Source organism: Aquila chrysaetos, chromosome 8, assembly GCF_900496995.4.
Source record: "Aquila chrysaetos chrysaetos chromosome 8, bAquChr1.4, whole genome shotgun sequence".
NCBI lineage: Eukaryota > Metazoa > Chordata > Aves > Accipitriformes > Accipitridae > Aquila > Aquila chrysaetos.
Window position 1 is genome coordinate 46,231,134 of NC_044011.1, and position 23,627 is coordinate 46,254,760.

Consider the following 23,627-nt stretch of genomic DNA (forward strand, 5'->3'; position numbering starts at 1 on the left):
GGTTTTGCTCTTCCCCTTGACGCAGAAGTTTCTCCCCCTTCTTTTAATCACCGTTCTGCTACAAAGCCCTACCCTACCTAGGCTGGCCTGACACGGTGGGACCAGCAGGAGATGATGTGCTAAGTCCCTGTGCATTACAGAGCACAAAATTCAGCCGCGAATCCTCTTTACAAGACTCCAGAAACCACTGCTAACAGCAATGCATCGGCCAGAGAACCGGCAAAAGCGCTGCAGCTGTCAGGCACTTCAAACCCGGCGATATCAGGAGGGCTTTGGGCTTGCACAAAGTACTTTCAGCTTTAACACAGAGTAGGGAATAAAAGCTCAGCAACAGCGAAGTCCATTGGAAAGGTCTCTTGTGTGTGCAGTAAGATAATATATGGTAATGAGGACAGCACCGAGTTGCTGTAAGTTACAAGAACTTATCGCTGCTCTCTGCTGTTTGCAGCACGTTCCCGGGATTCGGTCTCGCCAAAGCAGCGTGAATAGATTTATTTTGTATTGTTAGACTGTCAAGCCACTGCAGAGCAACAACTTCCAAATGATAACTTCTCCAGTGTGCAGAAGTTGTGAATTACATGCTTTTAGTCCCTGGCAATCAAACCGGTGGGTTGACAGCTGCTCTGCAGAAACCTTCCTCCCACTCCCTTTCTGTGCTTGCCACGTATGGTCAGCGGCTTGGCGTTAGCTCCCTCCTACCAAACCCAATGGGGCTGTTATTAAGAATTATATCAATTTATTTCTAGCAGCAGAGTGTGCCAGAGCAACCGAGCATGTAATCAAGGAGAAGAAGGAAATGCTTTCTTACCGATCCCAATGTGATCTTAGCTGGACAAGTTTGACTTGGTTGGGTTGGTCTGGAAGGAGTTGGGTTTGAAGAAGGGGAGGTGGCCCGGGCCAAGGGAATGTGTTGTGGTGAGGCACCTCCTTTCCTTGCCTGGTGGATCAATGTCTCTCTTCTGGGGCTTTGGCCGCTGTTGCTGTCCCTGCGATGGAGATTTGAGTTTATAGGTGTTGGGGATGACTTCAGCGTGGAAACCGTCTAGCTCTGTCCGCCAGAGCCAGGCCATGCGGAGCTGGAAGAGGTACGGTTGCGGGTGGTGTTTAATAGTGTCATTGTCCGTAGCTGTAGGTGACACCACGAAAGCGTACCCATCGAAGGGGTAACCTGCAGCAGGCTGGGTAGTTCAGCCTTTACGCAAGCTATGTGGGCAAGGGGATAACTCCTGCAAGAGCAGGAGCTCCTCTTGGATGTGGAATAAAAGGGAAGGATTGAGAATTGGAGCCACAGAGATGAAACACGTAAGGAGACTGGGAGGAGAGCCCAGGCTTTTGTATAATTGTTCTTGAGCTTTCATTTAGTTCTGAAAAGGTAAAAATACTGGCTGGTCCTTGGTGTTCACGACTGAGTTGCCTTTTTTCCCCTTTCCTTTGGCTCTTCTGAATATCTACAGGAGTTTATTTCTTCTTGTGGTGGGTGTTGCACACATAGGTCTGGTCTGCATGCCTTTTTCTGGATTAATACAATTATTGGGTAGGAGTATAACTTCACAGAAACCAGTATTGCACTGCCGCCTACCTCGTGGTACGGAGGTACAGGCACTGGCTCATGAATGCAGAGCACTGTGCAATAGCATTTGGGCTGGAAAGTATTGCTGTTGTTTTTTTAATATTCCAGTAGAGTTTGAGACTGTATCAAGAAACTTCTTTGAAAAGGAAATAAACCCATAAATTATAGCATAGTCTTTGCAGAAAGGCAAAAGGAATACAAGATTGTTTAAACATATTATTTGCTGACCTTGACAGTTTACTTGTAATGTTATTTAAGCATTTGGTTTTGCAGGGCGGTGTTCTTATTTATTTATTTAATAAGCTGCCAGCTTACAAATTGCAAAACTTTTGCAGTTCCTCTTATCTTCTGCAGAACCACTGAGATGGCAAAATATATTCTCTGTCTCAACAATTCAGTCTATATTTGCATGAGGAAATTGGAAAGCAAGTTGTTTTTCTTCGTTTGCATGACAATACCCAGAGCGCAATACAATTCACCATTTAATTTGTGATAGTTAGTGTGCGAGAAGAATGGGCCCAGCAGTTTGGCTCAGTTTTGTTGCTTATGTCGTCGTCGTTGTAATTAAAATTGATTTATAAGTAAAGGCAAAGAAATCCAAACTACCTGTTTATTCAGCATATTGTCGACCTGCGGAGCACAATAGTTGGGGATGCCGAGTTCAGATCTCCTACCGGAGAGAGACGCTGGAGGAGTTTTGCTGAATTAAGTTTTCAGGGTTGAGCTTCTAATTAGTCAGATATTTCCAAGTGGGTGATGGTGGAAAATATCAGAGTAGGCAGCAACAACAGCGGCAGCTGGACCTCCACCGGCTTTGCAGGACCAGATTGCAGGAGCATGAACGAGGAGTCCATTGGGACATCCTTCCCAGGATGCACGCACAGGTTTTATAGCATAAAACTTAGTACCAGGAGTGACTTAATCCTTGACTTGTTGCATAAATTGGGCTACAGCAGTACATCTCTCCTGATAACAGCTCAGGGCAGTTAATAAGCACTTGATTGGATTGGGGAATCCCTCACATGCAAGGAAAACATCTGAAATAAAGCTCTGAGGTAAGGCATCCCTTGCAGTTTGTTAGTATTTTGTGTCATGCTGGTATTACTGAAGATGGTTTAATGTTTCAGGTGGGGTCTGAAAGTGTGAGCTATGAAGCTTGTACTCCCAGGTTTGGGTTTTTTTAGTCAATGGAGAGAAACAGGCAACCTCAGCGGATGATTTGTCTCAGCTGAAAATAGGCATTTGAGGAGACTTGCCTGCTAAAAGTGCTCATTTCTCTCTTTTGACTGTAAGAAAAATCTCAGGTGACTGATTCATTCTTCAGTGTCTGACTTTGAGATATCTGTCCTGCTTCCTTCAAACAACTTTGAAGCTTTTCGGTGCTTTCTGAGTATTTTAAAAGGAATTGAATTTCCTGACTTTCGCTGTACGTCACTAGATTAATCCTTGAGCTGGAAGCAATCTGTTTCAAGCGAGACAGCGCGATCATAATTATGAAGCTGTTGAGACAACAAGAAGTGTTTTGGACAACTGGTTTGGTCACGAAGGAGTTTTGAAAGGCAGATTTAGGCTGATGCCAAATAGGCTTTGAAAATCCCACTATTTACTCTTCAGAATATGCAGGAGCAGAGATTTTATGAGTAATCCCTGTACTTCTTCAGCACAAAGAAATATTAACATTAGATAGCAATCATCTGACTTTGTAAAAGAATAAATAGGGCTAGAAAGATTGAATGGTTGGAGAAAACTGTGTAGCAAATGAAAATCCGTTTTGCTTGCCCTCTACAAGCATGGGCCAAGGTTGGAAAAAGGCTGAAGTATTGGTCTTTTTTAAATACGGGTCACTGGGGAGGAGCTAGAGGAAATATGTGTACACATCCTTAATGACTGTAGTTACCCTGAGTGTGGTTTTTTTTTCCTTGTGTTCAAGTGCTAGGGGTGTTATAGATTGAAAGTTATATTTTGGGGAGTGAAGCTTATGATGTGAAAGAGAGAAGACAGAGCAACCTAAGAATAAAACGCTCTTTCAGTGCTGCTTCAGAGATGCTGTTGAGGCTCATAAAAAATACTAATAATCTGTGATAAGAGGTTCCCCTAAAAGAAGGGATTTCTCCAACCCTAGTGCAGCTACTACCAGCAGGATACAAAGCGACCCCAAGACATCTATTTTATGTTTCCCTTAAAAAGCAGCCTGTAAAGATGTCAGAAGCGTCAGGAGGTCGTGGCCACCTCCTCCCCTCCATCCTACAGAAAGGAGCTGGAGCTGGGGGATGCTGCCCATCAGACCCTGCTCAAAAAGGGGAGCTCCCAGTGGAGAGAAGGTAGCGAAAAAGCCAAAAGTTTTTTGCATATCTGTATGTAGCAAGCAATGTTTGCCATTTATGATATTTCAGGGGAGACCTGACTTTATAAAGCATTCATGAGCTTGGCCTCCCAGTATGCATTTTTTTTTTCCCTGGTTATTAGGAAATATTCAAATATTGCAAACAAATGTCAGTCTGTAGAATATTCATGAAGTCTCCTGTTCAACTCGGTCCCCCAAGTCGCTGCTGGCTGGAATACATCAAGCTAATGCTGATTGCGTACATTTTAGGGTTGAATAAAGATATTCCACTAAATAAGTGCAGAACTGCTTTTTCTAGTTTTGAGACTCTGGGAATTGAAATGGCTCAGACGAGTCCCAGTGTCAGAGAGCTACTAGCAGATGTTGGTTTTCTATGTTCTTGACCATCCCTTGATATCAAGGGTGAAACTCATCTCTTCTAACTCTGGCCATCTTAAATTCCTGTCAAAATGTTTTATCTGGGCTCCCCTCTTCAGTCAAGAACAGCAATTAGATCCTGAAACACGACAAAGCGCCAACATTTTGCAACGTTGTGAAAACATCGTTTAAAAACCAAACCAAACAAAAAAAAACCCCTCGCCCAAACAAACTACTTCAGATTAGTTACATTCTTTCATTTCAACATATGCAAACCATGCTAAAATGATTCTTGCTTACTTTTGAAATAACATCTCATTTCAAAAGAAAACAGGGAAAGTTTCTGGAACAAAATTGCCAGAAGAGGATGTGCCACCACTTTGAAAATTACTTTGTAAATGCTTTCTATTTTGGTCAAGCTGGAAACAGTTTTGCAAATAAAATAAGTGCTTCAGGCAAAATAACATTAGGTGGTGGGGAATCATTTGGACCAAAGAAGAAAAAGGTAAAGTTTAGCGCTTGGCCTACCCCCATTTTTCTTCCTGCTTCTGAGTTTGGATAACAGACAGCAGAGGTGAGAGAAAGGGACAGCTTGATCCCAGGAGAGCAAAATTAGGAAGGTGAGTGTTTTAGTCTGGCCATCAAAGATGTAATAAAACCCAGTAGGTGGAAGGTGAAGCTTCCAAACAAATTCAGGCTAGAAAATAAGCAATGCCTTTAATGGGGAGGCTAATTAGTACTCGGCACAATGCGCCAGGGGTTATCGTAGATTCTTTGTTATTGGCAAAGTTTCAGTGGAAACCAGATGTTTTGCTAACATCCCGGTATTGTAGTTCAAGCGGGCTTTAACATGGGGAAGCCCTCGTGTGCTGCTAAGGCCAGAGGTCAAAATAGCTGATCACAGTGGTCCTGCAAACCTCAAAAATCAGTGGATCCAGTCTCAGGTAGTTTGTGGACGCTGCTGCAACGCACGTTTATAATAAGAGAGCGTTGCAATATCTTTCTGTAGCAGCCACTTGCTTTTTAGTAACCATCTTTAGCATGCAAGCCGCAGGGAGAAATAATTACATTTAATAGAAACGGTGGGTTCCCAATGAAGATGTACGGTGCCTGTACACAGCGTGCTCCTAATGAACAGAAATGTCAGGCCAAAATAATAGATGAGAAGGATTATATTCTCTGAGGTGTATTGTGTTATTACCCTGCCTTTTTGTTAGGTTGTCTGGAGATAACTGCGCTACAGCTAGAGGCAGGTGTTGGCCAGGAAAGACCAATGAGTTGATCGAAAAGAAGGGAATCCCACACTGCCTTTAATAGATGCTAATTAAAGGTTTTAATCTCGATTTGTTTGCTAAGCATCCCGAAGAGGCACCAGGAGCGGCTGGGAGGGGAAGATGCCTTTGTTTGGCCACCACGATTCCTGAGTGGAGATGGGGAGAGCAAGCTCTCCTGGGGCTGGTGTGAAACCTTCAGATGGTGGGAAGGCAGAGCCGGTCTCCCTCGTCATACAGCCCAGCTCCCCTTTTTATTGCCTTGGTGTCCCTCAGCTGTGGGAGCTCGCTGGAGCCTGCAGCGGGACCGTGGGAGGCTCTGTGCTTTCTGCAAGGCAGCTCTTCGCGGTCCCTGTGTTTCCTCCTGCTGCCCCAGCTCGTGATACTGAGGTGCTTCACGTAATCTTCAGCTTGTGACCCTGTCTTGCTGAATTTTCATGAGATGCTTTGCAGGCTGCTGTTCTTCAGCCAGTGCAACTACTCAGAATAAAACGCAAGAGACCTTAAACCTTGCTCCTAATTTTTCACTCCTTGTTAAAATTGCTGCATAAGGGTATTTGAAGAAGTCATTGCCCCCTGTGGATATTATCACTTAATCTTTTTTCCTCTTAATAAAAGCTAGGCATGAAAGTCGCTAGCTGAAAACAACCGTGTCCTGTGCTGCTGGTGTCTCACAACAGTATTTTTTAAGATCATAGCTCATAACCACAGGGAGAGGTCTCTGTGGAGGGAGTGAGAAGTAACTTTCTGTTTATAGCCATTTACCTTCGGCTGTAATGTATTTAAGAAGGAAAATTGCCACTTACACTTGCAAAGCAAATTGGCTTGTGTTCAGTAATAGCTTTCGAGCGTCTGTCTAGGAAAGGTCATCCTGGAGACTTCTGCACGCTGCAGAACTTACTCTTGATGGCCAGGAGGGAAATCGGGTGGCCCCAAGCTGTAATTTCTTCCATATATGAAGACCTCAGCACAATTATACTCAGGTTTGCCGGGTTTCTCCATCATCATCGCGTCCTGGCTGGGTTGCATATTTGTCCTTGGTGTCTTCTTCTTGGAGCAGGACCCCCCCAACATGAGAACCCCCGACTCGTGTCAGACGGAGACCCGGTGGACTGCCTTTTTCCCTTCCCTCCATCATCTCCCACGTTGCAGATGCATCAGCCTGCCGTGTCCTGCTGCAAAAAGGGCCCATGTTCCATTTTAATGTTGTTAGCCATCGCCTTGGCAACAAATATAGATGTTGTGTTTGCAATAGCACCGTTTCACAGGTCCCTGAGGAGTCTTTACCCTTGAGTGCATTTAGTTGATAGCGAAACCAAAGCGAACGTAAAACAAGCAGGTTGGAAAAGAGGCAGTGGCCTTTTTTGCTCCAGTCAGGCTCCAGAGTGCAAATTATCAGGTCAGGTAATGTAGCTGACTGTCATCCTGCGTGTAAATCTCACCCACTTATCTGTCCTCGCAACTGTAAAGCAAGCAGCGTTACCAGCTAGTAAAAGCCGCTGTCGTGGCAAAGCTGGCAAAACCATTATCTTAATAACTTAATCAAATAGCAGCAACACTAATAATACAACTTTGTGTTTGTTTGTAAGTATTCTCACCTTTATCAAGGCATCAATTTTGGGGAGCGGCAGGAGATAGGAGAACAGGTTTTGTTTTCAGTGCGTGAAGCAAAACCATCGCAGATAATTGTGGTTTGGACTGTGGGCACCCGGCCTCCAAATGCAATCCAGAAATTGCTGCTAGCTGCCAAGGCACCTGGTGCAGGGATGTTGAGCACCTTGGAAAGGAGACTAAAACATCTCTGAGAGCCATAAGGCGAGGACAAGAGGGTGGTGAAGGGTGCTTAGAAAGAGACTCTGGCAGATATAATCTTGAGAATGGGGACCAAGTCACGATGGCAGTGGCAAGAGCTCAGATTTAAAAGGAGTGCTTGTGTTAACCACATTAACTGGGCAGGAGAAACTTGCTTCCAGTGGTCCAGCAGTTCATCTCTGCCTTGGGAGAGAGCAGTCTGCTTGTATTTCTCACTTGTCTTAATGACGCTTTGCATCTTCCCAGTCCCTTGCTGAGTTTTCCTCTTGTCCCGCGCCATCTACTTAAACCAGGTGAAGCAAATACTGGCATTACCTTTTATTTCCATAGTTTCCCTTGCAGCGATACCCTGATTGCATCTGTCCACCTCAGCCTGAACGACAGCGAAAGTGCATTTCCCAAGGCGTGCACTGGCAGACCATGGGATGGCACTCTGCTTTAGATGTTTTATTCCATCAATTCATCATTCGCAGCGCAATAAAAAGATCTCTCTGGTCCTCTGAAGCCCATTGCATTGTTAAACTCGAGCATGATCAGGCCTGTGCAGCCAAAGGCTGGAAAGGGGAGCTTCGTGGATGGTCCCTGCAAAGCATCGAGAAAATGCCCTTGTCGTCGGCCAGAGGAACGAGTTTCAAGCCAAAGGTTCGCTAATGGACCCTGCTAAAAAGATGCCTGGGGCTCATTATAGTGGAAGTAAAACTTGAAGGTCAAAGTGGCATGGAGTGATGTTTTCGGGCTTAAGAAAGAAAAGAAGAAATAAAATGTATTGGAATTGTCTATTGTCTGTTTTGAGATCCTGGGCACGGCAGGCTCAGAGGGCAAACTTCTCATAGGAGACATGTTTCTGATACTCCACCACAGCTGAATCTTAATCGAGGTGATGTTTGTTCCCCCTGGCAGATCTTCCCCATCTGTATTATATTTTTCAAACAAACATCCTAATGAAATTTTTCCATTTATTTCAGGTAAACTTTCTTTTTTGCTGTCTTGTGGTCTGTGCTGTGTTTTTGTTGCGAGAAGAGTGCTGCCTTACCCCTTCTAATGGGGCACAGGAATAAGAAACTTGTGCTGGGGTGGGAAGAGGTGGGGTATATTTTATTTTCTTTAGCTGCAGAGAGACTGGTCACTTTCCTTTACCCAGCCTCTTTTTATGTCTTCCATCGTTGTGGTGGTGGGTTTTTTTCTTATTTCTTTTTTCCCCCTTAACCCTGAGTCTCATCGTCCCTTGTCAAGTTTGCTTGAGATTCACCAGGGAATTCAAAAGTACTTACGAGACACTGATTGATGGACCAACAAGGCTGTCAAAACAGCTTAAGAAAATGAGGCTAAAACTAAAGATAATAATTAGTGAAATCGATAAGAAGGAAAGGGGCTGGAAGGCTTTCTAGCTGCAAGACCTAGTAGGGATCATAAAGGCAATCCGGCACCTGAAGTAGAGACTGTTAGAAAATGAGCTCAGAGGTATTCTGCTGAAAACTTTGAGGCAGACAAAGTTTGACATGGTTTTCATCATATGCCAAATACTTTGGGAGGCGGGGGGAAAAGGCAGAATATTCCGCTAGAAAACACTTTGATTGATGTACCTTGAGGGTTGTCATTCAAACGTACCGTACCTTCATTTTCCTCTGTAAACGGGTCTTTGCTGCTGGCTTCTCTCTTCTGCAATGCACGGGCTGTCAGTGCTATTAGGAAAGTAATGCAGAGGGTAAGGGAGCCCCAATTCACCCAGGGATTTGTGAAGTGACATGTGAGACTGACAGGTACGTTCCTGAGGACGGTTAAAAGGAAAGGTGGTTTTATGTCAGACATTTTTTCCACCAATTGGTTATGTTCTGATCAAGGGATGAAGGAATAGAAGATAGCCAAAGGCAATACAGGTTGTTACATCCACTGCAAGCTGATGAATCTGAGGTCTGTAAAGACCTGGGGAGCCTGCAGCAGGTCCGAGTGGTGTCTCTTCCAGCGAATTTCTTTCTTGACCGGCTGAACGTCTCCTGCTACATGTGGATGGATAGCAAAAGGCTGCATCTGTCTCATAGATCTTTAAGGTTAAAAGAAACCTAGCATATGGTGCATGGCCCAAGGGGTGTGAAGTAAGGACTGTTTTAAGTAAAGACAGGGGTGAACTGGCAGAGCTAAGGTAAACACATGTAGGAGTAAGGAAGGAATAGCTGGGGACAGTGTAGGAAGATGCCAGAACGAGGAGAGCCCTGGTTTGGGGCTTGGATGCACAGGCAGGGGTCTGCACAGGCTATTTTGGCGTTGCTTTTCCCCTGCGGCACCGATTAATTATTTTGGTTTCTGTGAGCGCCAGATGCGAATACCAAATTCTTGGCAAAGTTTTGTAGGAGGAGCTCCTCCTGCTCTTGTGGTGGTGCACGACTCTCTCTGGTGATGGGCACATTAAAGTAGGTAATGAGCATGATGGAGTGCCTTTACACTTGACACCCGTGTTTATAAATATGCATCTACATGCAGAGGAATTGTCTCAAGCTGGTCAAAACACAATTATTTCATTTTCCTTCCCATTCAGGATTGTTGTTGTTTAGGAATAAATTGCTGCTGCTGCTGCTGATTTACAAGGGCAGGAACGATGGCATGAAATGGGCTCAGTGAAGTGATTTCGAATTTCCACTGCAATTACTCTTCTCTTCAACCATATGATTCCCTTTTTCTTGCATGCACCAGCCAGGTCCCGATTTTGTTTTGCTCGCTGCTGTGTGCTGCTGCCCTGGGAGGTTTGCCTGCCCTTACTGTGCAGCGAGCCCCGGGGCTAAGCATGCAGCAACAAACCTGAAGTGCTAAATTGCACTTTAATAAAGGAAGCTGGCAGAGAAGGTACGTCCCAAAATCCCACTGCACTGGTACCAAGGGATGTTGATGCTCTGGCTGCAGTGGTGAAATCAAGAGTTAAGACCCTGGATTTGTGTATACCTGCATTGTATATACCTACTAACTACTGGGGAAATTCCTTCTCAATTTGTCTGCCATTACATTCTGGCTAAGGTCTTCTGGCTCCAGACTGAACTCCTCAACAAGTCCACGTGCTCCTCTTGGTGATCCTCTCAGGAGGCTTTTTATGTTCAGGCAGATGGGTGAGACTGCGTGTGTTACTATTAAAGCTCTTCGTGGCCCAAAGGGCAACCTAGTTATTCCAAAGGTGCTGTAGGCTTGGTAGAAGTTCATGTCCCGGGGTCTTTTGTGGTCTTCTCTAGCTCATTCAGCTTCCCCAGGGTCACAGCTGTAAATGGGCTAAAAATCATGGAATGGTTTGGGTTGGAAGAGACCTTAAAGATCATCTAGTTCCAACCCCCCTGCCATGGGCAGGGACACCTTCCACTAGACCAGGTTGCTCCAAGCCCCATCCAACCCGGCCTTGAACACTGCCAGGGATGGGGCAGCCACAGCCTCTCTGGGCAACCTGTCCCAGTGCCTCACCACCCTCACAGTAAAGAATTTCTTCCTAAAATTTACTGTAAATCTACCCTCCTTCAATTTAAAACCGTTACCCCTTGTCCTATCATTACACTCCCCGATAAAGAGCTCCCTCCCCATCTTTCCTGTAGGCTCCCATGTTCAGGCTGGCAGTGGGGGATACTCTCATGGGTACATACATTACTCAGAGTGAAGGGGCAATTTAAGTGAGCAGAGAAATAATTTGGAGGAATTCAGCTTTCTCTGCCATTTCTTGGCTTAGTTTGGTGTTGGATGAGAAGCGTGCAAGCATGACCTTTAAGCTGCGTGTGTCCCTTTGCATCACTTAACCCTCCTTAAGTCTTTCCTTCTCCTTTATCGATGTCTGCAGGAGCTCTGTATCCCAAAGCCACCCTCCTGACCCTTCCAGGGCGCTGGGATTTTTGGATGGCGTTACTAATTCAGGGCTGTTTTCCCCATCTTGCATTGTTTTATGAATGGTATGTGCCGGGGACTCCAAAGTTATTAACAAAGATCTGAGCTCTGATAACGTAGTGCTAGTACAAAACCACGCCAGCTACGCTGAGCTCTAAATAGTGTAATAAATGTGAACATCTTGGGTAATGTGATTTATTATTGGCAGCATGAATAGGAAAATAATAAAACAATATAATGATTCTGCAAGAAAAATGAGGGGTTTTATTATTATTCATACTTCGAAGCTTGTTTACAAGGCAGGAATGAGGTCAGACTCTTAAACAGAGCCACTGATGCCAGATCCTCAACTTTGTGCATATCAGGAGATGTAATCCCCTTTCCCCCAAGTTCATTTGCATGGGGAATTAGGCTCCCCAGTTTCATTATCGCTAATAGACCTTGCTTGTTTCTAAGTGGCGCAGTGTATTGGAGTGCCGAATTGATAACTGAAGCTGCACAGCTTGACGGGCAAGTCATTTTTCCACGCCTGGCAAAGGGACCGAAGGTGTTTGGAAGTGGAATTTGTTGGTTTAGCTGGGTAGGGCAGAAGCTTAGGCTCAGAGGTGGGGTTTGGTGGGGCTGGGGAGGAGAGCGCCACAGGTAGAAAACGAGGGGTATCCAAAATGCTTTAGCGGTTGAAATTATTTTGCTGAGAGGGAAACTGAGGCAGAAAGGGTTGATGCAGCCGATTCGGGATAGGGCTGTTGGCAGGACCTCGGGCTCCATTCAGGGATGGTCCATCGGGATGCACAGCCTGGCATGGGTGTTAGTAGGGCACCGCTGTTGACACTGGCACCCCCACCACCCCCTTTTTCTTTCCCCACCAGTTACCTCAGCCAATTTCCTAAGATCCTCCTGTTTTCCCAGGGATAAATGAACCCATTGCCTTTCCTCTGTAGTGCATAGTGCATCCTGCAACTTCCCCAAAATGCCTTCATCTGTCTTTTTATTTTGCATTCCGCTTCCTGCCCAACACGGCAACATTTAATGGAGACAGGGCTAAGCAACACTTACTTTCCTCTTTATTTTGCATCAGCCCGGGTGCACTCAAGACCAATTGGATTTTCCATTACTGTGGCAGGTTACGATCCTTTGGTTACTTTTCCTGTAATTTTCATGTTTGCCTTTTAATATTTCTTATGAGATTGAAAGCTTCGGATAAGAGGTGGTAAGCTTTTGCTCAGCATGTTACAGAGGAACTGCTTGAATTTGAATGAGGTGTGAGGAGGGCTGAGAGATACCGGGGGTGGCGTCTGCTCTAAGGCTGTGCAGATGAAGTGAGGTGATGGAGCTGAGCACAGGGAGGCTGTAGCACATGAAGCAGCATCTACAAAAGAATTTCTTAAGGCCCAGCAGTGCTAAATCTCTGCACCTTTATAATGACAACTTCTGTTACCATCAACATCTCCCATGTTTTTCAGTGAAGTAATTCTTTTAGATGCCTTGTATATAGACAGATTTTTATAGAGATGTATTTTTTATTTATATAAAAATAGATATCTATATCTATTGTCAGCTGGTATTAGAAAGAGCATAAAGCACATCTCTGGCTTCTGCATGTTCAGCTCAGTTAGGATCACACAGCAGGTATGAGAACAGAAATGAGCCACCCCCACCATTTCTCCTTCATGGGGAGGACTTTGAATGGCTGTGGGATACTGCTGGGTTCTGTGGGATTTCAGGGAGTTCTAGTTCCTGGATGCTTTGGTAGAGAACAGGTGTAACTGAGCATTTATCACACTTTACTTTCCTCCATATGGAAAAAAAAAGCACTCTGGGCTTTTTTCTCAAATAACTTTTGCTGGAGACTGCCAGCGTCCTTGCCTGCATCCTTCTGGAAAACACGGGCTTGCAGAACTCCTTTTTATCAGAAAGTTAGATAATGCCAATTATCTTACTTAGATGTCATTAAATGTTGCCAATGACACTCAGCTAAACTCACCTCCTGTGGTGTTTCACAGGTGGTGGCAGAGAGCATCATTTCACTTGGCTGGAGAGACCAAGCCACAGAGGGATACGATGTCGGTCTGCAGGAAATCTCTGCCGTGGGACCCAGATATTGCATTTAGATGTAGTTGCTTTCATTAGCTCCCTACTTTATAGCACTCATCTTTTTCCCCTGCCAGAAAGTCTCAAATGTGCTGAGGAATATTCAGGCCTCTTTTGGCAAGCATCAGAGATAAGTGGATAATAAAACACACCTTGAAAATATTCTCCATCCTATTATTAGCCACTTTCTTATTATACTTGCAAAGAAAAAAAAATTCAGTTATAAAGCAGTACGCTTTTCTATATTGTCAGTCCATCGTGTCCAGACGCTTGCAAAGAAAGTCTTTCAATAATATTCTCACTATTGTTTGTTGATTGGCTCCATTAATCAGTTGTTCATAGCCTCAGCTATGTATTTCCATAAGCGTGAGCCTTTTAAATCCCCCTCCCTCCCCACAGCCTCCTTTTATGCTCCCATGAAACTTTGAAAACGCCTAAACCACTGCTTCAGCAGGAATGAGAGGAGTCAGATCTGCAAAGATACCTGCTCTCCTTTTAGAGAGAACAAAAGCTCCCTGGAATAGCAGCTGTTATTTACTCATCTCTCATCAGCAGATTTGACCTAATTTTGGTCTCCTCTAGCCTTTGTTTCAAACACCTGGTTGCGGCATCGCCAGCAGATCCGACTCCTTTATGGTGGCTGGTTTTATTTGATGGGGGAGGCGGGGGGGGGGACAGGCAGCTCCCGTAAAAGCTGAGCTGCTGTGATTGCCGTGCGGCTGCCTGTGGGACTGAGTGAGCGTTGCAGAACAGACCCCACCACCCGACCGATTTAGCTTTTGGGACCCCCGCCACGAGGCTTTCTTTAGTATGTCGGTATGCATGTTATAACAGGTTATATTATAACAAGTTATAATGTTGTAACGGGTACGTTATAACCCATGGCATGCGGCTGACCATCTGGTTAATGGTGACTGCGTCGGCTTTTGCTGTCTCACCAAGCTCAGTTTGTTTCAGGTGACGGCACCTTGCTGGCCATCTGCTCCTAAAAATACGCCCAGACTGCTTTCTCTAGCGAGCCCGGCTAACGTAAGAGCCGAGTGCCTGCTGATGGGCACCCGAGTTGCTTTTGCATCAGCTCACGTGGTAGGAGATACGACTTTACCTCGGAAGCTGCCCAGCTCTCTCCAGCACTGCCCGAATGAATGCAGCTACAGATTTGTTATGGCTTTCCATTTAAAATAGCCTACAGCCCTCCTGTGCTGGCGAGGAGGCAGCCAGGAAGGGAGATGCACTGATGAGAAATGCAGGGCCCCTAAATTCATTTTTCAAAGATGGCAAGCAAAGCCGGTGATTTATCTGCTGTCGCTCCAGTCCGAGCAAACCTTCCCCACCAGGTGAGCGACGTAGGAAGGGTAGCTCACCAAACACGAAATACAACGAAGCCCTGTCAAGCTTCCTCACCTAGAGACGACTTTTATTTTGAGCCCTGAAAGTAATTAACAGCACTGACTTGAAAAAACAGTAATGAACCTCTCTCCCACACGGTCTCTCGGGTCTGTTAGCCAACTTTCCTACCTGTTTGCCTCACGCGTTCCCTGTGAGTTTTCATGCTGGTAGGTCCCTCTGTCGTCTCTGATTTATTGCCTTCAGAGTGGGACCTTCATCCCCAGGGCTCAGCAGCTATGAACTGGCTTTTGAGAGACCTTTGGTGTCATTGGGAAAGACCCACTACCTGGCGCAGCGTTACAATTTTTGGAAGTATTGGGTCCCACTGGACTCTCTTGAGGCTCCCATCCATCCTTAAGGCAGTCTCCTCTGGGGGTGGCTGGTCACAAATGTTTCTGGCAGACGTTTCAGCTATTTTAGCAGAGTTGCGTGCCATGGGAGCCACCTCTCCCTTCATCTGTTTGGGAACTATGCGATATTATAGCCAGTACCGCCAGGCAGTAAATGCGCTTCACCTCTGATTTACGTGGGTCAGCGAGCAGCCCTACGTGCCCTCAACCATGATGTGGGATCAACCTGGGAAAGCAGGAAAGCTGGGGTGAGATCCGCAGTCCGTGCAGCGGGGAGGCACTTTCTTCTCAGATCAGAGGTTTTGGGGGGTTACGAAGCCTGGTAAGCATCACACCACTTGTGAGGCTTAAAAAAAGGAGGTTTACAGAAAGGAAGGGGAATGTAGCAGAAACAAAACAATGTCTTGTTACGATGCACGTATAGAACGGAGAGGGACTAAAAGGTCCACAGCGTGCACACGCACTTAAATCCTGTGGTGCAGAGAAGTCCAACCTTCTTAGAGGCTTAATTCTGCTTTAATCTTGTTAGATCTGCAGAGGTTGTGCTAATGGCACACGCAGCGCATTGTATGTCCTTCTCTCCCCATGGTCCCTCCAGCAGCGCTGAAGCTTTTTGCAAGCCATCCTCAGGCACGATGTGTAAGGGAGGTGAGCCACATCTGGGTGGAGGTTAGCACGTTTAATGCACAGCATTTCTGTCCAGCGGTGGCGAGAAGGGAAGGTTTAAGGTGTGATTATGCTCTTGGCTAGTTGTAATGTTGAATTATGAGGGGATACAGGGTGTCTGGAGGTTCTAGGCAGCGTACTGGACTTTTAATATTAAAGGTCTTCTTCAGTTGGTCACGTGTGCTGGAATTAAGGTCTGACACCCAGTGCCTGGGTTCTCTGGGTTGGTGTCTCTTGATGGCTTCATTTTCTTAAAGCAATGCAGATAGACCAGCTGAGTATGTAGCTGGAAAATAAATGAATAGGTAGCGCACACCCAAATAAAACTAGGGGTCTTTGCTCCCACACCGTTACCATTTTCTACTACAGATGCAAAGAGCCTGTGCCACCTCCCAGGTCACTCTTTGTGTACGTGTACAGAGATCACTCTTCCTCGGATCGGATGGGAGCAGCACGAGCCAGGACTGCAGTCTTCACTGGGTCATCCCTGGTCAACAGCTTAGCTGGGAAATCAATCAGAGAACTCAAGATGCTGTCAAATAGGGCTGGTAATTGTCTATCTCTGTAATACATAACAAATAATGGGAATTTTTATACATACGTGGTTGGGTTTTTTCAACCAAAAATGGGAAAGTAATCATCTGCCTGCCTATGGTTTGAAGGAGCCTCTTCCAGAAGATTGAAGGTGGTGGCCATGGGCTCTGGTCAAATTTTAGATTATTTTAACCGCATTGCTTTTCCCTAAATCCCTTTTTTTTTGGCGGTTTCAGATGGCTGAGTTGTTCTTGACCTCCTGCCTTGAATTCTCGTGGTTTGGTACTGTTCATCGTTAAAGAGCCGCTGTGCTCTACACCAGAATCAATGCAGTTCAGGACTAGGTAAATGAATCCTGTAGATAGTCGATTACAAGCACTTCAGGACCCTTCTGAGTGTAAAGAAGTTATATAAATGCAAGCAGTTATCTTGTCATTTAGATAGTGAGATGAACAGGCTATTTAGAAGTACCCAATAGGTATGGATAGTTATTGCTATTGAAAACCTTCCACCTGATGCTTGGTTTAATTATCAAAATTATTTCAGAAACAAGTTCCCAAAGACCTCCTTTTTTCCTTCTCAATGGCAGCACAACCTGGAATTGGGCCGTGCCGTTACGGCTGAGTGCCAGAAATCTTACTATTCAGTATCGTTACAACATCTGCTGAGAGGGCAACCTGGTGGTACCTATGGGAGGAACAGCCACGTGTACACTGTATTTGCCCAGATTTAATGGAAATTATAGTTATGAGACCTGATTCTCTCTGCTCTCCCCTTTTCTTGTTGCATTGAGTGCAAAGCCTGCACTGCAACTTGGGTTTCCAAAGCTGATTTGGGGTCTTTATTACCCAACTCAGTCAAACACCTTGGACAACCCTGCAATTTCTCATTACCTTTAACATAATGAAGCGTGTGAAGTAGTTGCTAATTTATTAACATTCAGATCACTTTTATTAATGCTCTTAATGCGCTGGTGATAGGGCTAGGACTTTGGGAGAGGGGATTGTTTGTAGATAAAAGAAAGGCGATATTTTACTCTGAAAAGAAACACAAAACACTGCGAGACTCGTGATAAATCATGTGCTCAACATCGCCGTGGCTGTGATTGAAATTAATGGGAGTTGCAAGGCAAAATTCCCCATCATCTCTTGCAAATCTCAACTGGAGTTTGCGTTCTCAACCGCCAGCTTCATGCATTTGCTGTGTTGAGCCCATGATCGTGTGCTCATTCTTCATGTAAAAAGGGCCCTCCAGCAGGCTGTAAACTTTATGATGTGATGGAACAAACTGGAGCTAAAACGTAAGCTTTTTGTCATCACCAAACACAGCCACTTCGGGGGCTCGGCAGGGACTGTCGGCTGCAAAAAGGAAGGAAAGAAAAAGCAGTGAGGTCTTCAATCACTTACAAAATATGCAGAGCAGCAGAGTCGGTTTGGAGCGAGGCAATAACCTCGGAGTTGCTCTCCTGACTCTAATAACCCAAATGTTCAAGGCACTGGGTTGTATCTCATCAGAAACGGAGCTCCTCCAGCAGCACAGCGTGTTCACTGCTGTGCTGGTGCACTGGAGTCAGTAAAGGTCCTTAACGAAGCATTATTTCATACAGCACTGCTTGCAGAATCTCCTGGTTGCATATGAGACAACACAGCGTATATCTAGTCAGAGGATTTTTTTTTTCTCCTCTTTTTCCTCTTTTTCTGTTGGTTTTTTTGTTTGTTTTTTTTTTTTTCTTTCAGGAAGGTACCTTCTTTGCAGGTAACAAATTGATCACAGGTGGCAAACTGCTAGATCCTGCCATGTCTATGGCTGCTGTAAAAAATTTAAGACATCAAGTTGTGTGAAACCGCCTGTAATGAAACATCCTCACCGTTACCTGCAAGGAATGCGATGCAGGAAGCTTTTTCTGTCTTGCACACATGCACACTCCCTTTTCTTGGATTATCCCACAGCGTCATTGGGGGTTTTAAGACCTCTTTGATTGCACCTTTCAGAACATATTCAGATTTCTTAAAACCTGAAGCTGGCATCAGGGCTCTTACCTGAAGAAGCACCAGCCCTCAAAAGCCATGGAGATGTGTGAAGCAGCATCATATTTTCCCGTGGGCTTTTGAAGCCCTTCTAAGCCAGGTGGTACCGACAGACAAGGGCACGGCCAAGCAAAAAGGGCTACAAATACAGCAAGGAGAAATCGTCAGTGGGGAGGGACGTAGGGTCTCAGCACGCATCTGGTCTGCTCAGTTTCTGTTATCGAAAGCAGTTCGGAGGGGAACTGGTTTTCTCTTTTCTGAGATTTCTTTTCACAGCTCTCTCTTCTGTAAGTGCACCCCATCTGTACATGCAGTATAGATGGTTGAATAAACTGTGGCATATAGGATTAGGATTTTTCCCCCCATAATAATGGTTGAGCTGATAGCAGATTTTGTTCTTTTTTTTTTTTTTTTTTTCCCCTCTCCCACAGAAAATAAGTTGGTTTTTTTTAGCATGGGCTTTTCAGCAGACACTGTCTATTTTCAATCAACCATTTGAGCGTATCAAAGAAAGAACATATTGCTAATTTTGGCCAAAATTTGATGGCTTGTATTTAAACCAAGCATTCCTCGCTCTTGAGACCTTCCAGCTTGCAGCGAAACGTTTGCAGAAAAAAAATGTCGATGTAGTGAAATCCTCGGCACCTCCATTGCTTTTTGCTGAGCTTTCTCGTGGAAGCAGATCTCCCAACTAGCTGTAAACGTTTGTTCCTGTTCCCCGTTCATGAATTATCCAGTGCTATTCCAGTGCCTCGTGGCAGAGCTCAGTCAGTGAATAGGCACTGTCATGAAACACTCCAGAACTGTAATTAATAGCTCAACCTGCAGAAAGAGCTTAAATTTAGAGCTGCAAACTCTTGTGCGCTCCTCCGATGCTCTGCCTGGAGCACGGACTTTGCCTCCTCCACCGTGTCTGCTGGGGGACCTGTGCCACGCAGCTTTGCTTTTCTTCCCAGGCGGGATACAGGTGAACATTTGTGTCGACTCACAGCCAGAAGATAGCAAGGATTTCTATTCAAATTCAATGAATACAAGGAATTTGTGAGAGGAGCAGCCAGGGAATGTGATCGAAGTGCTTCCACGGCAGAAGTTTAGGAGGGTCGGGGAATACGACACAGCCTTTTGCCTTGGTCTTTTGGGAAAAGGAACTGTTTTTCCTAAAAGCTGGAAAGGGGACACACTGGGAAGTGCCTGTTGGCTCATCAAACGCAGCTTTGTTTAGTCAGAGTCGTGGCATAACTCCCGCAGCCCGGTGCAGGACGCTCGCTGAGCATCTTGACCTCTGCCAGCCAGCCACCTCCCTCCAGCCCCAGCACAGCCCCCCCTGCGCTGCCAGAACTTTTGCGGAGTGACGAGCTGCACGGGGACCTTGCGAAATGCCCCTCACGGACCCCAGTTTGAGGATGAGACCAGTTTGTCAAGCGCACGGGGCTGCGCCTTTGGAGGTCAGGGTGCCGCTCTCCCTCCCCTCGCCCCGCCGTGCCTTGGCGGGGGAGAGCGTGCGCTTAATTCAGCCAGAGCCGTCATTGCCGGAGCAGCGTCGGCGGGTCAGCGTGATGGCACCAGAGCTGCTAACGCATCGTCTGCTGTGGTGTCCCACTGTCTGCGGCTATCCCACGAGCGGGCGGGATGGAAAAGAGCCTAGGAGAGGGGCAGGGGATAATGAGGAGGGTCAGGCAGAGGAAGATTTTGGCATTTCTCTGAGCTGGCAGCGTCCCGTTCCATGCAATGTAGAGGCAGGACATCCCTCTCCTTCCCTCTCACAGAGGATTTTCCTCTCTCTCTTAACCTGTGGTTCTCGTAATACCCCGTCCGCGGTGTCTCAGCAGCACTGTACCTCCTTCTGGCTCTGTCTTTTGCATTGTGATGGCTTGGCTGATAGCAGCCAAGGAGGTAAAAATGCACATTGTTTTTTTCTTGGGGGGTGGCACCTAGACACCAGAGACCCATTACACAGAAGGAAACATATAATAAATCCCAGCCTTGGGGAGCTTTCTGTAGCACACCTGTTTTGCTGTCCCCTCCTCAGCCTTTGCACTGGCCCCGTCCCCGTTATCTGCTCATCATAAATTGCCCAGAAAACATATGGGTGGGGAAATAATTCTTTCACCAGGCCAGTTGAGGAAAAACAGCTATAAAGAAAAACAATGATGCATTGGGTTTCTAGCATTTGTCTTTATTCCCTCTCAGGTTGGTGAAGAACAGGCCAATTAATCTGTTACAGGTGGGAGTTAGTTTTAATATTGTGTAGAAAGTCAACCGGGCTGTTCGGTTGCTTTTTCCACCATCTGACTTGGTCCTCCTGCCCTCTGGCCTTCGTTAGTGTGAGACAGTAAAGAAAATTAGAGTATAGCCCACTGAAGGCAGCTATATGGGAAGTTTTTTTTAAAAAGACAAGAAAGTAAATAACAGTGACCTGGCAATTACTGGAGCATTGTTTATTCCAGTGCTAAATGCAGAAGCCAGAAACCTGTTAAACTGTAGGAACGTGGAAACCTATTGTAAAGAAGATTAAAATCAGCTAGCCTTTGAAATAGGAGTTTGGCTTTATTTAAAGGTGATGCACACAGGATTGTTTCTTCCTTACTGTTGCTTTTAACTCTCCCTTCTATAGCATCACATGTAGTTTACATGGAGGGAAAGGGATGCTTGATCTGTGGAGGGACATACCCAGATAATTAGCTTAAAATAACCTTCTCTTCCTGCAACCTCAGGTTGGAATACACTGAACTGAATAATATTACTCAGTTTTACAAAGCAATTCATTAATGGGCGAACACAGGGTGATGGTGGCTTCTGGTGGCCGGGAGAGGTGGACCGAGGAGCAGGCGTATAGGTTGTGTCTGCTTGTTAGATTTCCTTCAACTGTGGGAGCGGGAGGTGAATCTTGGAAAATAATGAAGCGGAATTTATTCTAATTTAAGTACCTTTTTAATGCTTAAATGCATGAATTATCTTCCCGTTAATTGGGGGATTTGAAATATCAGTGAGCATACGCACAGCCTTACCTCGTTTTTTCCCTGGGAAAGGTTAGAGGCGGAAAATCCCTTGCAGGGAGACGGAGGGATGCGGGGATGGATGCGGCCGGTGATGCCATGGAGGTCAGCTGGAAATGGCGAGGGCTGCGGCAATAGTGCCCGGTCCGGGAGGTGCAGACATCGTGATGGGCAGCAGTGCTCATGCTCTCAGCCTCCCCAGCATCTCTCCGCCAGCCCTGGCTGACCTCTGCGGCTGGGGAGATGCCTTGGAAAAGTCAACCTTTCCTCCAGGGGCTGCAGATATGGTGAGGTGGGTGAGCAGGAGACCTGGCTGTCTTCTGCAAGCTCTGCGGCTTGAAATGACAGCTTCAGCAACGTAAATACAACCAAAGCTCATCTGCAGATTTAAGGGGGCTCGTTTCCAAGAGGGAAACCAAGGTTTGTCTAACCCTTACATTACCTTTGTGTAGAAACCCTTTTATTCAGGCTCCTGCTAAGGTTTTATTGCTTTGTCTGCTGGGGAGGAAAGGAAGACCTCCTCCTCGCAAAACTCTGCTCCTCGTGCTTGCTGGAAGGAGATGATTCCCGTGGCCAGAGCTGATGATTTTCCTCTGTTCCCTGTCCTGTGGATGTGTGGCACTACTGGCTCCCCCTGATCTGGGGACGATCCAGGAACATTTCCCCATCCGCTCTGCTTTCATTACTTGAGGTTTCTGTTCAGCGGCTGCAGCGAAAATCAGAGCCCTAATCTTTAGTAGCTCATTTGATTTTACTGGAGTCAGGGCCAGATTTTAATCTTTGTTGTAAGGGTGTAAATCCTTAGTTGGCTTCAGCGGAGTCGATCCAGGCTTTATAATAGCATGAGCGAGATAAGAGTCCTCTGCCATCCCTTCCTCCACCTCTGCACCCAAGCCCTTGGAGAGCCTGAGTCGATAGATACTCCCACCCTCATAAATCTGTATATGAACTTGACCAGCATTCCCCTAGGGTAATGCAAATCAATATGCCTCCCCCCGCCCCCCCCTTTCCTTTTAACAGGAGTATTTCAGGAAAATATAAATCTAAGTATTAACTTGAGCTGCCAGCCCAGAGGGTGTCATAAAATCAGGGAGAACAGTCCTGGCATGCCCTGTTAACCGGGAGCGCTCCCCGAAAGACGTGGGGAGGCTGAGGTCGGAGCGGGGGAAACAGCTGGCAGTGGTGTTAAGGCTCTGCCGGAGCCGGGTGTTTGCGTATGTACCTACTGCTGCTGAAGCTGGCAGGAGTCTTAGTTAAAGTGCCGATTTAACCAGTGTGAGGGATGCTCTAGACCAGCTCTTTCCTGCGCAGCTCCAAAGCGTGCAGGAGACGGATGCCTGTGGGATATGGATGTGTCAGGGGAGAGGTGTGGGGTAGGACAACACCCCTATGCGTGGTGGCCTTGGAAAGGGAAATGCACCCAACATGTTGGTGCTGGTGTGCACAGCATGATGCTCATGGGAGCACCTGGTACCTCCTGGGAGAAAGGCATCCACCAGCCAGGCAGATCTTTGGCTCTGCATCGAGACGGTCGATATTAATTTACCATCCTGGCTCCGCTGGAGGTCCCAGTGCAAAAAAAGCCTTAAGGTAAGAGCTGATGCTTGCTATAGGCAGCTCATGACCTGCACGGAGCAGAGGGAGGGGAAGAGACCGTTGACACCAAAGGTTTCCATCGGTGGTCCTTCCAGTGAACGGCTGCTGTCATAAAAACCATAATAGCTCCTATCAGCTCAATTAGCGAGTGCTGCCATCCACATTTGGAGTTAATAGTACAGCGGGAATTAGCACAGCCGAGGAGGGGGCTGAAAAGTACGTTTGTTTGTTTATTAAAGAAGCCATTTCTCCCTGCTTTCACGTGGATGAGTAGCTGAGCAGAGACCTTGAAAGGTTAAGCGCTTGCATCCCGGTTCATATTTTCTTGCTGTTTAAAAAAAATATCCAATTCATTCAAGTTGCGGCTTTTTCTGCAGCTAAAGCAGTTTCCCGGAAGAAGTTGTCACGCAGGCTCACAGTTATGTAAATGTGATAGTTATTTCTGACACCAGTAAATAATAGTTCTGTATGCACTGACACTGTTTTCTTACCTTATCATGCTAGGTCTCGAGCCATGATTTAGATGTTTGCAGCTTATTAGCTTTTTTTGGACTGTGGCAAGCAATTTGTACGGTGCGTTTCAATCTTATTTTATGCACACGAAAGGGGAAAAAAGTGATTAGTGCTCTTTGGAAAGAAATGTCTGCTAAATTGCTGTTCTGATCAAGGTAAATCAAGCCATCCGGTATAATGATCTGGTGTCATCTGCAAGCCAATCATGCCCAAAGCTACTCCACATTCACAGGAAAATTAAGACCTTGTGGTTTTTGTTTGT

General features: G+C 46.0%; 1 protein-coding gene and 1 long non-coding RNA gene across 7 annotated transcripts in view; one reads left to right on the forward strand and one right to left on the reverse strand.

The window, feature by feature from the left end:
* Window positions 1-23,627, forward strand: part of KIRREL3 (kirre like nephrin family adhesion molecule 3) — a 341,383-nt gene that overhangs the window by 100,472 nt on the left and 217,284 nt on the right. The window lies entirely within an intron of this gene.
* LOC115344696 lies at window positions 10,845-21,889 on the reverse strand. Its single transcript, XR_003924597.1, has 3 exons — window positions 21,879-21,889; window positions 11,085-11,091; window positions 10,845-10,909 (listed from the first exon to the last, which is right to left on the reverse strand). It is a non-coding gene; the product is annotated as an uncharacterized LOC115344696 (long non-coding RNA).